The 14,054-nt window shown below is 43.7% G+C and overlaps 1 protein-coding gene and 1 pseudogene across 3 annotated transcripts in view; both read left to right on the top strand.

Annotated features, from left to right (window-relative positions):
* The window catches only part of AGBL1 (AGBL carboxypeptidase 1), a 574,659-nt gene that overhangs the window by 413,664 nt on the left and 146,941 nt on the right, over positions 1–14,054 (top strand). The gene's annotated exons all lie outside the window — the stretch shown is intronic.
* Positions 13,668–13,787, top strand: LOC133370101 (5S ribosomal RNA; annotated as a pseudogene).

The raw sequence follows: 14,054 nt of genomic DNA, 5'->3' as shown, positions 1-14,054 counted from the left end.
GAGATCCCAACTGAACTGAATTTCTCCCCCCTCCCTACATTAAACACAGGTGCACGCTTTTTCTACGCATGTATATATGTTTGCATGAAAGAGCGTACACTTGTTGCTTTGTACAGCTCAGCAATTGCATACACAGGTACACAGACTTTACACTTGCTGAATATTGCATGTGAATAACTGTACAGCTCAAGTCTTTTTTTAAAAAATTAAATTTATTAGTCGCCCATCTGGCTGGTTTACCAGCCACTCTGGGCGACGTACAACATAAAAACATATAATCCACATTAAAACCTTAAAATCCCAACAATAACACTAAAACCTAACCCGCCCCAAAAGCCTGCCTGAAGAGCCAGGTTTTCAAGGTCTGGCGGAAGCTCATCATGGAGGGGGCATGGCGGATGTCATTTGTGAGGGAGTTCCACAGAGTGGGTGCCACAATTGAAAAAGCCCTCTCCCTAGTTCTCACCAGTCTAGCTGTTTTAACTGGTGGGACGGAGAGAAGGTCTTTTGAGGCTGATCTTGTTGGGCAGCGACATTGATGATGCTGGAGGCGCTCTTCCAGATAGACTGGGCCGAAACTGTGCAGGGTTTTAAAGGTCAAGACCAACACCTTGAATTGGGCCTGGAAAGCAATTGGTAACCAGTGCAACTCCTTCAGCACTTATCAGGCCCAGGATGGGACGCAGGAACCAGGCTTGTGGTTGAAAGCAATTCAGTTTTTAGTAAGGTAATATCCAAACATAGACTGCGCCTTCTCATGAAGCAACACAAAGTTACAGGTCCTGCGATGTGGAAGAAAGTTGACAGAGCAAGGGACCGCTTTCCGGCCTGTCTCTTAAGAGGGGGGCAAACGGGCGCGAAGCCTTTCACTCCTCCTTACCGGACCCTCGGTCACCACCCTCCTGCCCCCCTTCCTTTCTTGTCAACTGTCTTCGCATACGTGGCGACGGGGGAAGCACGGGCCCCTCCTCTTCTGAAGTCTCCGACTCTGGTATGGGGGAGAGAGGGGGGTCAAGTTTCAAACTGTCTTGCAATCTCTCGCCGCTTTTCTCTGGCTCAGGAGGCAGCGTGGGAACTTCGAGGGAAGACTCCAGTTCTGTGAGACCGTCAAGGTCTCCGTTGCTATGCAACACTATCTCTGGAATTTCCTCTCCTTCTCCAGTCCGCTCTAACGAACTGGGCCCCTCCTCCTCCGTTTCTGAATCCTCATACCCCCAACCTGGCACCTGGACGTCTGACGCCCTGACAGCACTGGAGTGATGTGGTCATGCCGGCGGCTACCCTTAATCAGGCGAGCTGCTGCATTCTGTACCAGTTGCAGCTTCCAGACCATTTTCAAGGGTAACCCCACGTAGAGCGCATTACAGTAGTCTAGGCGAGAGGAGACCAGGGCATGTACCACCAATGGGAGCAGATGGTTTGGAAGGTAGGGGCACAGCCTTCGTATTAGATGGAGTTGATACAACGCCGTCTGGCTCACAGCCAAGACCTAAGCCTCCATGGACAGCTGGGAGTCAAGAATGACCCCCAGGCTGTGGACTTGGTCTTTCAGAGGCAATTGTACCCCATTAAGCACCAAGTTAACATCCCCCAACCTTCTCTTGTCTCCCACGAACAATACCTCGGTTTTGTCAGGGTTCAGCTTCAGCTTATTCCTTCCCATCCAGCCACTCACCGACTCCAGGCACTTGGACAGGGTTTCCACAGCCAACCCCGGTGAAGACTTAAACGAGAGATAGAGCTGCGTGTCATCCACATACTGATGGCATTGCAGCCCACATCTCCTGATGATAGCTCCCAGCGGCTTTACATAGATGTTAAATAGCATCGGGGAGAGTATGGAACCCTGTGGCACCCCACAAGTGAGAGGCCATGGGTCTGAAGCCTCATCCCCCAGTGCCACCCTCTGGTACCTATCAGAGAGGAAGGAGCGGAACCACTGCAGTACAGTGCCCTCAATGCCCAGCCTCTCCAGGCGGTCCAGGAGGATGCCATGGTCAATGGTATCAAAAGCTGCTGAGAGATCCAGGAGGACGAGGAAGGTGCATTCACCCCTATCCAATGCCCTCCTCATATCATCCACCAAGGCGACCAAGGCCGTGCACAGTTACACAGACTGTACATTCACTGAACATGAATACCTAGTGTTAATTCTATTACAGATGTAGCACACAGACACACATACAAACACAGAGGAAGTCTTGTAATCCTTCGAAATTCTTATTAGGAACTTCAATTTATGGAGGATAAGGCTACCAACATAGCTGCAGTGGCTATGCTCTACCTGCACTGTAGGAGGCAGGATGCCTCTGAATACCATTTGCTGGGAATCACAGGTGGGACACTCATGTTGTACTTGTGGGCTTCCATGGGCATCTGGTTGGCCTCTGAGAGCAGAGTGCTGGAGTAGATGGGCTTCTGGCCTGATCCAGTGGACTCTTCATATGCTCTTATGTTCTCCATATTTAGCTTAGAGTACTTTCACTTGGCAGCAACTTTTAAAGAAATGGCTCCTTAACCTTCCAGAACATCTTCCTGCATGTTTTACTTCTCTTGATCCCTTCTTTTTTCTGGGCTTGTTAAGATAGGAAGGTGATCACCGATCGGCTCTCCTTCTCTCTGTTCTGTTCATATCCAAGAAAGCCAACCATTTTTCCATCTCTGCTCAAACAAGGCACCCAAAGGAAGAGAGATTAGGGCAGACAATAATGTAGCCGATATTATTAGACGTCCTCTGCTAAAGCAAAGGTAAAACTCATGGAGTGCTGATCTTTATAGGCTCCTGGTTATTACACTGACTTCTACTTGACTTTTAGCAGAGCCGTTAAAGCAATAGCTAACACCAGAGTGAAGACGGTAAACATTTCCTTGCTGGATCTCAGCCGAGCTCCTCATTCAACTCCTTCACTTTGAATCAACAGGCTTGTTCTTCTAGCTAGCTAATCTCTTTTCAAAGCATCGGAAGCTGCTCCATGGCAAGTCAGACTATTCATCTGTCTAGCTCAGTATTGTCTATGCGACTGGCAGCGGTTCTCTAAGGTTTCAGACAGGGGCTGCATTCAGACAGCAGTTTATGCTGTTCTCCCGGTGCTTCCTTATCTGATAATTTCCACATTTCACTGGATCTTTCACATGATGTAAAAGCTGCTTCTGGAAATCTAGCAGAATATATTGGAAGTTTAGCACTCATCCCTGTGTGCATTGCTTCCAAAAAAAATCTGTTTGCAACCCCATTAACCCAGAAAATCATGGGAGTAAAGTGACAAAATTTGGGGTGGTATTCTGGCATACGGTTCTTTCCCACCAGGAAAATTGTGGGGGAACAGAAGTGCACATGTGCAGAAAGGGTGGGGGAATAGCGACATGTCCAGTGACTTTCATTGTTATGTCACACCATGCTTGCTGACGTGAATGAAATTTAATGTGGCCTGGTGGTGTATCGGTCAAAAAGCCACAGTTCCATAGCACAACAGGTACTGCAGTGTGAAACAAATATTAGAAATCAGGACAGAAGTGCTACCATTTTATGCAATAAACCCCATGTTTGAATGCAGCCAGAGTCTCTCCCTGCCCTGCTCATCAGCACAGGCACCTGATGTCATTTTGATCTCAGGTGATTGACAGGTAGGTGGCCCCACCCACTTGCCAAACTTGGCCAACAGAGGGTGGGGGAGATAAGGGGTGGAATTTAATACTAGTCTTACTCAGAGGACATGGAATGGGCATGGGCAAACTTCAGGCTTGTGGGATCAACTTGGATCTTATACTAGAACCCAGATATCCATCAATAAGAGTCAGCTGCATAATGGTGGTGGGAGAGGGGTAAGGTCAGCTGCAAAATGTTGGCTTAAAGGACAGATGTATTTGCCCTCTGCTCACCAGAAGCCTTACAGTATACTGGGATGACCTCCCTATATAAGTATAAATCTATTTTTAATCAGAAACTCTTGCCAATCTATTGCAAATCACTCAGTGATCTACCAGTATATCCCAGTCTACTTTGTGCTAGGAATGGATGAACCTGCCAATTTTGGTTGCTTTTAGTTTCTCATGTTTTCCTCCCTCAAATTCAGTTCTCCATACTCTTGCACAGAGGTCCTGCTTGCAGGTTTCCCATGGGCAACTGGTTGGCCACTGTAAGAACAGGATGCTGGACTAGGCCTGGGCCATTGGCCTGATCTAGCAGGCTCTTTTTATGTCCTTCTGTTCTTATTTCCACATCAGTTTGTATTGTTTTAATTTTAAAAAGTCCTCATGAAAATTCATCAGCATTTTAGAGCAAATTTCTCCTAATGCACACATTTTTGTATGCAGTTTTCCCTAATGTACACATTTATGCAAAGCAATTTTCCCTGATAATATATTTTTGCATGTTATTTTAATGAACATACACATTTCTTATGCATACTTCATGCCAGTATATGCATTTGTGTTCACATTACTTGGCTGAAGAACTGCATTGCAAGACTCAGAGAAATGTACTTTGGAAAGATGGCAAAGTTTCAGTTTGTGCATGGTTTTGGAAAATTCAGATCTGGTAGCTTCACCTTCAAATGCAAACTGAATCAGATTTCTCCCCCATCCTTACCTTCTGCGCACCCCTGGGGTAGATAATTCTGGGCTGGATGGACATCCTGGCCTGACCATAAGTCTTCCCTGGTCTCTTTTTAATTGGTGCATGATGGGGATGCCTCTGGGAAGCCATTTAGGCAAAGCCGTCCATGATGGTTTGTAGGGATATGCTAGAATTCTGCCCAATTTCAACTTGGTCCTGCATTTTCCATTAATTTGCTTATTCTCCATAGATGCGGATTGGATTTATATATAGCAATTTTCCACTCTTTTGAAAATTGATCTTTTTTTTAATCTCCATCTAAAATATTAAGAACAATATTTTTATTGCTATTTCCTTTCATTTATTGATATTTCCTCCTTGCTTTTACCAAAAGCAAAATTCAAATTCCCTTCTGTTCAGAGCAGATGTCCAGTCCTGGCATCCAATGAAATATGAGGATGTTCAAAGGGGTGTGTTCAGTGTAGGAGGGGCTGAGCCAGTGGAAACAGGAACTGAGCAGGAAGAGAACACCATTTCTGTGGACTGATTTGAAGGGACATTTCCTGAGACCTTTTGTGGGCATTGTAGGTACTGCCAGGCACAATATTGTCTGCATGCACCGCATTGGCGCCCCTTGCCCCAAATAGCTGGACAGGCATGTGATGGAATGGGAGCTTGCCAGGTTATGCAGTCTTTCAGCCAGGGCAACCACCTGATTTGTTGTGAAGATGTACTACTCATGGGAGGAAAGGCATGATGCACATGTAATAAAGAAGGAACCTTTTCCAAATCCATACAATGCATGTTAATTTGTAGACAGTGTTTGCATCTTTTTCATGGCAATGAAGTGGCAGCAGACGCCTTACCATAGAAATCTCCTGCATCTGTTACAGGCACATCCCTGTTTCCCCAGTTGAAATCCCTCTCTGTAAAAGCACATGCAGAGACCATAGCTCCGTGGCAGAGCATCTGTCTTGCATGCAGAAGATCCCAGGTTCAATCCCGGGCGTCTCCAGATAGGACTGGGGAAAGCTTTTGCCGGAAACCCTGGAGAGCTGCTGCCAGTCAGAGTAGACAATAATGAGTTAGATGGACCAATGGTCTGACTTGGTGGAAAGCAGCTTCCTATGTTCCATTAAGCTCTATCTCGACCCACCCCCAATTTTCTGAGGAATGATAATGAAGTGCTGTAGATATTCCCCCCCCCCTCCGGCAGCTGAGGAAATGCTAAATGTTCCACACAGCTGGATATCATACACACTCAATGCTTCTCGTTGATATGCCAGCCTTTTACTGAATTTCTTTATTATTTTATTAAAATGTATATGCCGCTTGACTGTGAGAAGCCTCTAAGCAGTTGAGAAACATTTATTTTATTTACAGTTATACCCACCTTTCCTCCAAGGTGCTCAAGATGGCATCTGTGGTTCTCCTCCTCCCCCTCCCCATTTTTATCCTCACAACATTCCTGTGAGGTAGGTTAGGCTAAGGGACTATGATTGACCCAAGGTCACCCAGTGAGCTTTATGGCTGAGTGGGGATTTGAACGCTGCTGTCCCCGGTCCTAGTCCAGCACTTCAGGAAAAACACCACACTGGTTCTCTTGTTGGAGTTTTGTTATTTATTGTTCCTGTCTTCAAGAGGTTACATTAAACATTAATAATAGATTGTTTTTGTTTAACAAAGGCTTCCATTTCCTTCATTGTGGCCATTCCCCACTGCATGTCACACTCAGCAGGGCAGGATAACAAAACCATGAGAACAGGAAGCTTTGGATGACAAAAGGATCTTCATTCAATTCAACCAGTTCTGTGCCTCTTTAACTGAGAGATCCTTCAGCTTTTCATTTTCCTCACACTCTGATGCTATTGAACTTAGTGCAAAAGGAGGCTATTGTATCTTGGGCTTATAATTAGATCAGGCCTCTGCTGCCAAATAGCTTCTTTAAAGATCTTAGGTGGACCATCATGTTCAAAGGGAAAAGGCATCACCTGTTATCCAAAAGAAGGGTGGGAGAAATGTCAATAAACTACACTGAAGATGAAAAGGTACAGGCATACACAGGATTGAAGTAGCTGTAGTAACCAAGCTCGAGTTGTTTGCCATGTAATAAGTCCAGTTTGCTGATAATTTTAGCTTTTGTGATTTTTTTTTTAAATCATGTTTCTAGTCCTTGTGGTTGCAAAGATGTGCTTGACAGTGTGCGAGCAATTAAAACAAGCACCGATGCAGTCATAAGAGCTGAACTCCTGAACTAAAACAGACCTTTTCGTAAGTGCTCAACTCATTGTCAAAGGAAGCAGTATAATCCTTACATGAGCAGATTCTCCCACCAAAGCAGAGGTACTTGCAAGGCCTCAGCTTTTCTGCAAATTAATTTTGATAAGCAAGGAAAGATTTTCAAGAGGTCATTGCATGCCATTGCATGCATGGTGGTAGCGAACCAGAACATGAATTTAAACCTATTGTTCTGCTTTAAATGATGACATAGACAAATATGGAAACATAGGGAGCTGCCTTAGACTGTGTCAGACCTTTGGTCTATCTCACTCAATATTGTCTATGCTGACTGGCAGCGGCTCTTGGGGGTTTCAGGCAGGGGACCTTGCGAGCCCTACCTGGAGAAGTTGGCAATTGAACCTGGGACCTTCCGCATGCAAGACAGTTGCTCTGCCACTGAGCTGCGATCCTTTTCTGTAGCCTGAATGGTTTTGTTTTCATCATTTTTGTAAGAATGTGACCACATTAGGGGAATCAAGAGCAAAGGATGAAAGGCTCCAATATTTTAATAATGGTGGAGAAATGTGAATTTTGGCAGCTACAGTTTATCTCTCCCCAGTAGCACTGTGAAATGACAGGCTCTGCCTGCCTGCCTGCCTGCCTTTCATCTGTTACAGGTGCAGGATCCCTGTCATTTACTGCATTTGGTCACCCTAGCGCTAAATAACTGCAGATAGTATTTATTTTATTTATTTATTTTATTTAATTTCATTTATATACCGCCCTAAGCCTGACGGCTCTCTGTATACCCCTAACCTAGTTTTATTGGCTTCATTTTTGGCTCAGCTGAAGGAATCATACATGTATTTTGGGATGGCAACACTGAGTCAGGGGAAGGAGAGTAAATTAGAATTGTGCTGAATATTCTCCAACTTTTAATTTTTGAGTAGAAACTAGTGATTTTGGTGAGATGGAAAATTCTTCTGGGGAAGTAAAAAACTGCATACACACTTAGATTGCACAGATGTTCATTGCCTTTTATGGATTCTGATCAGTGCTATTGCATTTTCCGGGTGCTCCTCTTTTCCCCCTAGAATTAATCACACATCTGATCCCACCCAATCAGGGATCAAACAGTGAGCAGGATGATATCTCAATGCTAGACAGATAATCAGTTTCAGCTTAATGATAACATCACTGAGGGCAGTCCAGGGCTAAACAAGACATGGGATTCCCCCATTAGCCTGTCCCTGGCCCAATATGATGCAATTTGCATTTTAAATATACAACAACCCTGCCTGTAAATACAAGATTCATTTAATGTCACATTATGCTCGAGCAAATGTGCAAATGAGATTATGAGCAAATGTGGGTACTGTAAATTGATGTGAATATTTTTCCTGGGAGTGCAAAATAATAATGATATTAAGAATAATATTACTAAGTGGAAGGCTTTTTCAGGACCACCAAAACATTTACCCAAACCTCCAGGTAACTAGTTTTTACTTGTGTCTGGTAGTCTTTTAGGTTTCCAAATGTGACAGGTGTGTGTGGGGAAAAGTTCAAACAAGTTTCACAGAGCCTCTCTGATCCGGCCCCATAAAGTGGAAGGATATAGATCTCTTTGACATTTCGTTATTCAAACATTTCTAGTCACCTCTGTGACAAAGAAGGGCTGGAGTCACACAGAATTTAGTGCTGCAGTTAAAGGATGGTTTACAGGTTTGTGATACCATCCGTGTTCCCCCAGCTGGTTAGTCCAGATAAGGCTCTTAAACAAACCCTTCTCCCTTGGATGCTTGATAGACTCAGGCTCCTGTTGACTTTGTGGAGAGAGCTCTGTCGCCAAGATTGAAAAGTGAATTTCAAAACAGGTAGGGGTAATTATCAAACTCATTGGCTAAATTGCTAAGATGAGAAAAATAAACAGACAGGAACTGTACTCTACATTGGAGGTGGAAAGGATTCCCAAACCCAGGGTATTGAGGATGGAACAACATCTTATGAATATGTGATCAATATGTGGATGCCATTAAACACCAGTGTGGTGTAGCGGTTAGAGTGTCAGATACTTTGAGCTCTACTTTGAGCTCTTTCAAATAAAAGTGGAATATAAATGCAAAAACAGAAATAAATAAATAAGCACACACCTAGGGATGGAAAGATCTGTCAGTTTGGGTTCTCTCCATTTCTCATTTTCCGAGTCTTAAATTCAGTTATCCACAGTAGATTTGCAGCAATTTCTGAATTACCTTTGAAAAAATCCTCATGAAAATTCTCCAGCATTTTAGTGTGAATTTCTCCTAATAAACACATTTTTCTAGGCAGTTTTAACTAAAGTACACATTTTTGCAGGCAATTTCTCATAATATAATGCATTTTTGTATATTATTTTCACATGCTTTCATTTTTATGCACACTTTCCCTTAGCATATGCATTTTTGTAAACATTGGCTGGTGAACTGCACTGCAAACTTTGAATAAGTGCAAATTTCGAAGGATGGCTGTGTTTTGGTTCTCATATTGTTTCAGAAAGTGTGGATTTGATAGATTTGGCTTGAAATGTGAACTGATTCAAATTTATTGCCCATCCCTACACCCCCCATGCCAAATTCTTCCCTTTTCCCTAACCCATAGGAATACTTACCTGTTTTAGGATCTCATCCCATTTGTCCCCCCCCCCTCATTCAGGAAAGGGCAATGATTTACAGCAGAGGTGATTGTAGAGTTATAGGATTGGCAGGCTGGTGAATCTGGAAAGCTTGAAAGACACACTGAGAGGCTCACACTGTGGGCAGAATCCCAAGCCATGGCTTTGGGGTGCCTCCCTGGAAGCCTATTGGAGATTCAAGATCTGTTGGACTGTTAATGCTGTGAACCCCTCCATCTTACACTCAGGTTGCATATATGTGTAAGTAAACCATATATCATAAAGACATCACAGTCTCCGCTGAACGTGATTCCAAGGAGACCAAATCCTAGGTAAGTGCAGAAACCCCTGTAAGTCTTGCAGTGCTCAGAGACTGGGATGCACGCAACAATACTATGGTAGGGATAATTATTCCTATGCATTGGGGAAGGGCTAGAGCTCAGTGGGAGAGCATCTGCTTTGTATGCAGAAGGTCCCAGGTTCAATCCCCAGCATGGGGGCTGGGAAAGACACCTGTCTGAAACTGTGGAGAGCCACTGCCAGTCAGTGTAGACCAGGGTTCTGCAACCTGGTAGGGCTGGAAATGTCCCATCTGCAACCTTGGAGAATCGCTACCATGTAATGTGGGCCCACAAGTTTTCACAAAATAGTCATCATTCCATCCTCATAGCCTTTCTTTTAATCCTGCCCCAACTGCTTGTGAGCCGAAGTCACCACTTCCCTCCTCCCCACCCCTCATTGGATGAAGATATTGACCAAGTTGCTCCATGTTCTGGACACTTCCCATCAGTTTTGATTTGGGAACAGCAAATCACAAGTGTGTATGTGGCATCCCCCATCATGTACCACACACAGATGGTACTCATCATCTATAAAAACAATTTCTCTATACAATAGTGTGTAGCTAAGTGGAGTTGACTGTATTCATTCAAAACAGTTTTTAGAAAAGAAATAAATTTATGGTCTGTAGGACAAAGGGCAGAGTAGAATTTACACTAATTGGAAGGACTGCAACTCAATGGTAAAATTTCTGCTTTGCATGCAGAAGGTCCCAGTTTCAATCCCCAGCATCTCAAAGTAGATCTGGGAGAAATCCCTGTCTGAAATTCTGAGGAGCTGCTGCCAATCAGTGTAGACAATACTAAACTAGATGGATTAATGGTGTGACTCAATATATGGCAGTTTCCTAAGTTAATCTTATGTTAAAGAGGTGCCAAAAACTGGATGTTATTTTCTCGGGTCCGGTTTTTTTTTGGCCACTTTTGTGTATGTGTATGGAGGAATTTCAGATACTTGGGGTGGGGCATTTGCCTTACTTAATATCTGTACATGGGTGGCCAAGGTTGTTTTCTGTCTTCCTTTTAAGCTTGAAAGTGCTGAACTGCCCACTGTAGCTCAAGGACCTCTGTAGACTTCTGGCTTGGCACAGCACTTCCTGCAATGCTTAAAAGAGGACATGACATCATGACATCCTCTCATGGGCCTCCCATTTCAGGCCTCAGGCCTGATGCCTAAATATGGTTGTCCAGGCCTCTCTATCTGGCCCTCAGGACTCTCTGCAGGCCATGTCCCCCTCTCCAACCTCGCCCCCAAATAGCCTTGCTTTGTACCCTCCTTAAATATTTTTGTCCGGCTGAACTGTGTGTCTGAATTCTGACAGTGCTTCTTGCTTGCCTAGATGGAGGACAGAGAGGGTTGTGTGAGTGTGTGTAGAAACAAGGCTACTATGAAAAAATGGAGATGGACTGCCTTCAAGTCGATTTTGATGTATGGCGACCCTATGAATAGGGTTTTCATGGTAAGCAGTATTCAGAGGGGGGTTGCCATTGCCTTCCTCTGAGGCTGAGAGGCAGTGACTGGCCCAAGGTCACCCAGTGAGCTTCATGGCTGTGTGGGGATTCGAACCCTGGTCTCCCAGGTCGTAGTCAAAAGGTATAATTTACATTCATTGTTCCATCCACTTTTGCCCCAGCTCCAACCACCACTGGTATGTAGGTCTCAAATGGTTGCACAGAAGGGAATGTGGCCTTCAGACTGAAAAAGGTTCCCTGCCTCTATATTTCAGGAAGCACAGCCAGCCAGGAAATGAGAGAAGATGCCCAGCATGTGTTAAGTTCCTTTAAACATTTTTAAAAGCCTTTTTAAAAGGAAGAAGATAAAACAAGGAAAACCCTCTGGCACCTTATCCAATGAAGGATACTACCAACCTCAGTCCACCAAATTTCATGAAAATTCTCCTTCTCCTCACCAATTTTCAGGCATGATTTCTGAGATAGAGATGTCAGAGAATTCTGATGAAACGGGAGTAGAAACGGGAGTAGAAATTGCCGATATTCGCTTATTCGTCCCATGTCCAGAACGGAAACCAGTTCAGTGAATACAATCTTTATTCGTTGTTGCTTGTTGCATTCAGTCCGCATCTCCCTCACTATTTGCATTGCATTTCTTTTGCAATGAAAGGAATGTGGTGAAGCAATGTAATGGCAACATGATTTATTTAGTTAATTACATATGTTACGTAATTTCACCACAGCAGGCAGTGAGACGAATAACTTTGTTTTTGACAGAAGATGAACTGCAGCAGAACAGAAACTGGGCTGCATGTGATGAAGACAGGTGGAGTGAAACACGATCCGTTCCTTCGTCCCTACCCTGAAAATGCCCCCATACGAAAAGTCAATAACATTGGCTCAGCCGTACTTTCAAAGATTGTGTAGCCTTACTTGGTGCTTTCTGTGGAATGAGTAATTTCCCAGAACTGTGCCCCAGGTGAAAAGAAGAAAAAATACCAGTGTACACTTGAGATTATAAACTATAATTACAGGCTTATAGGGTCTCTAGGAATGCATGAAACTAATGAGAGACTAATAACAAGATAAATCTGCTTTAGCATTCAGTATTCATTCAGAGAACTTCCTACAATTATTCTCCCCAGTTGCCATCAGCAGTACTATCCAGGTGATTAATCTTTAATTTCTGGAGAGCACACAGGACAGTTTGGGAAGGTTGATGACCCTAGCAAGGGAGCCATGAAAAATAAATGCACCAACATTCAGGAAATGGTTGTATATCACCTCAGTGGAAGCTATATACAACTCCGAGATATTTCTAGCTTTAAACCTTGGACTGTGATAAATATTCTTCACTTTAGATTTTCGGATTGATACTAGCTATTTCAATGGAGTGGATTTCCTCCCCCCCCCCTCGGAGGGTTACATATACTGTGCTAATATTCAGCTTTTCAAAAATCCTCTTTCCCCTGTCTGCTTCTGCTTCTTCCTTCTTAGAACTGTGGCATGGGTAATCCCAACCATCAGGGATCATGTAGGAAATGAACTATACATATACTGTTTTTCCACACAGTGGAAGACACTACTTAGCCAAAGAGATATGACTGCATGACATCACTAAGGGCAAGTGACAGCAATTTACATGCATAAGTGATTTTTGCAAGGAATACAAAAAAAAGGTTAAAAAGGTGGAGGCATTTTGCAGCATAGTCAAACACCTTTGTGAAAAAAAAAGGCGAATAATTTTATACCTAAGGATCAGAGCAACAGTCCATGACTCATGTACTCAGAACAAATTATATTATAAAATGAATGAGAGAAATTGGGGGCATAAAGAACAAATTCTGGCTAGTATCTAGACAATCAGGTGATTGATTTTGTACAGGTTATCTGATTCAATCTAATGATTCCCAAACAGTAGCTCTTTGTGCTGCCTAAGAAACTGCTTTTGAAACCCCAGGAGCAGCAGTTTAAAAACACATGCTTGGTTCTCATTAGGTGCAAGGCACACATGCTTTGTATTTAAGTACATGACTATTGGGAAAGGATGACTACCCACGGTCTGGCAGAAACCACCTGTTGACCACTTGGTAATCTGATCCCATTAGGGAATCCTACCAGAGTCGACCTTGATAGGACTAGGCAGAGCAAAAGAAGCCATTTCCCCTCCTGCTACTTCTTTTCACAGCTCTTTTCTTGATGCTGTCCAGGGTTGATGATGGACAATCACATCTGTGATGATTTTTAAGCTGTGCATGACATAAGAAAGTTTGTGGAATTTGATCTCTCTTAATTCTGATATGAACTGACCTGATTGGCACCTCCTGGGTGAATATGCAGATTAGAATTTAGGGTAATATTCAATGCTAATCATACTCAGAGTAGACCCATTGAAGTTAATATACACAACTAACTTAGGTTTCTTAATTTTAGTGGGTCTACCATAAGTAGGGCCTATGGCCATACTACCCCTGAACAAGCCTGATCTTGTCTAATCTCAGAAGCTAAGCAGGGTCAGGCCTGGTTAGCATTTGGATGGGAGACTGCCTAGGAATACCGGGTGCCATAGGCTTAGAGGAAGGCAATGGTAAACCACCTCTGAATACCTCTTACCATGAAAACTCTATGAATACATCCAAAGGATTCATAGGGTCACCATAAGTTGTGGTCGACTTGAAGGCATATAACATATAACAACAACAACCCTAAGTAGTATTTAGCTGAATCCAACTCTTAGGATGCAGTTCTAACTCTGGCTGCTGCCTGGTGGGGTTTAATGGAGTGGCAGAGCTACTGCTGCATCCGCAGCCTAGCTGAGCACACCAGCCAGAGTGGAAGG

This window comes from Rhineura floridana, chromosome 14, assembly GCF_030035675.1.
Source record: "Rhineura floridana isolate rRhiFlo1 chromosome 14, rRhiFlo1.hap2, whole genome shotgun sequence".
Taxonomy (NCBI): Eukaryota; Metazoa; Chordata; class Lepidosauria; order Squamata; family Rhineuridae; genus Rhineura; species Rhineura floridana.
The sequence above is the reverse complement of the archived record's forward strand: the minus strand, read 5'-3'. Positions and strand labels throughout refer to the sequence as shown.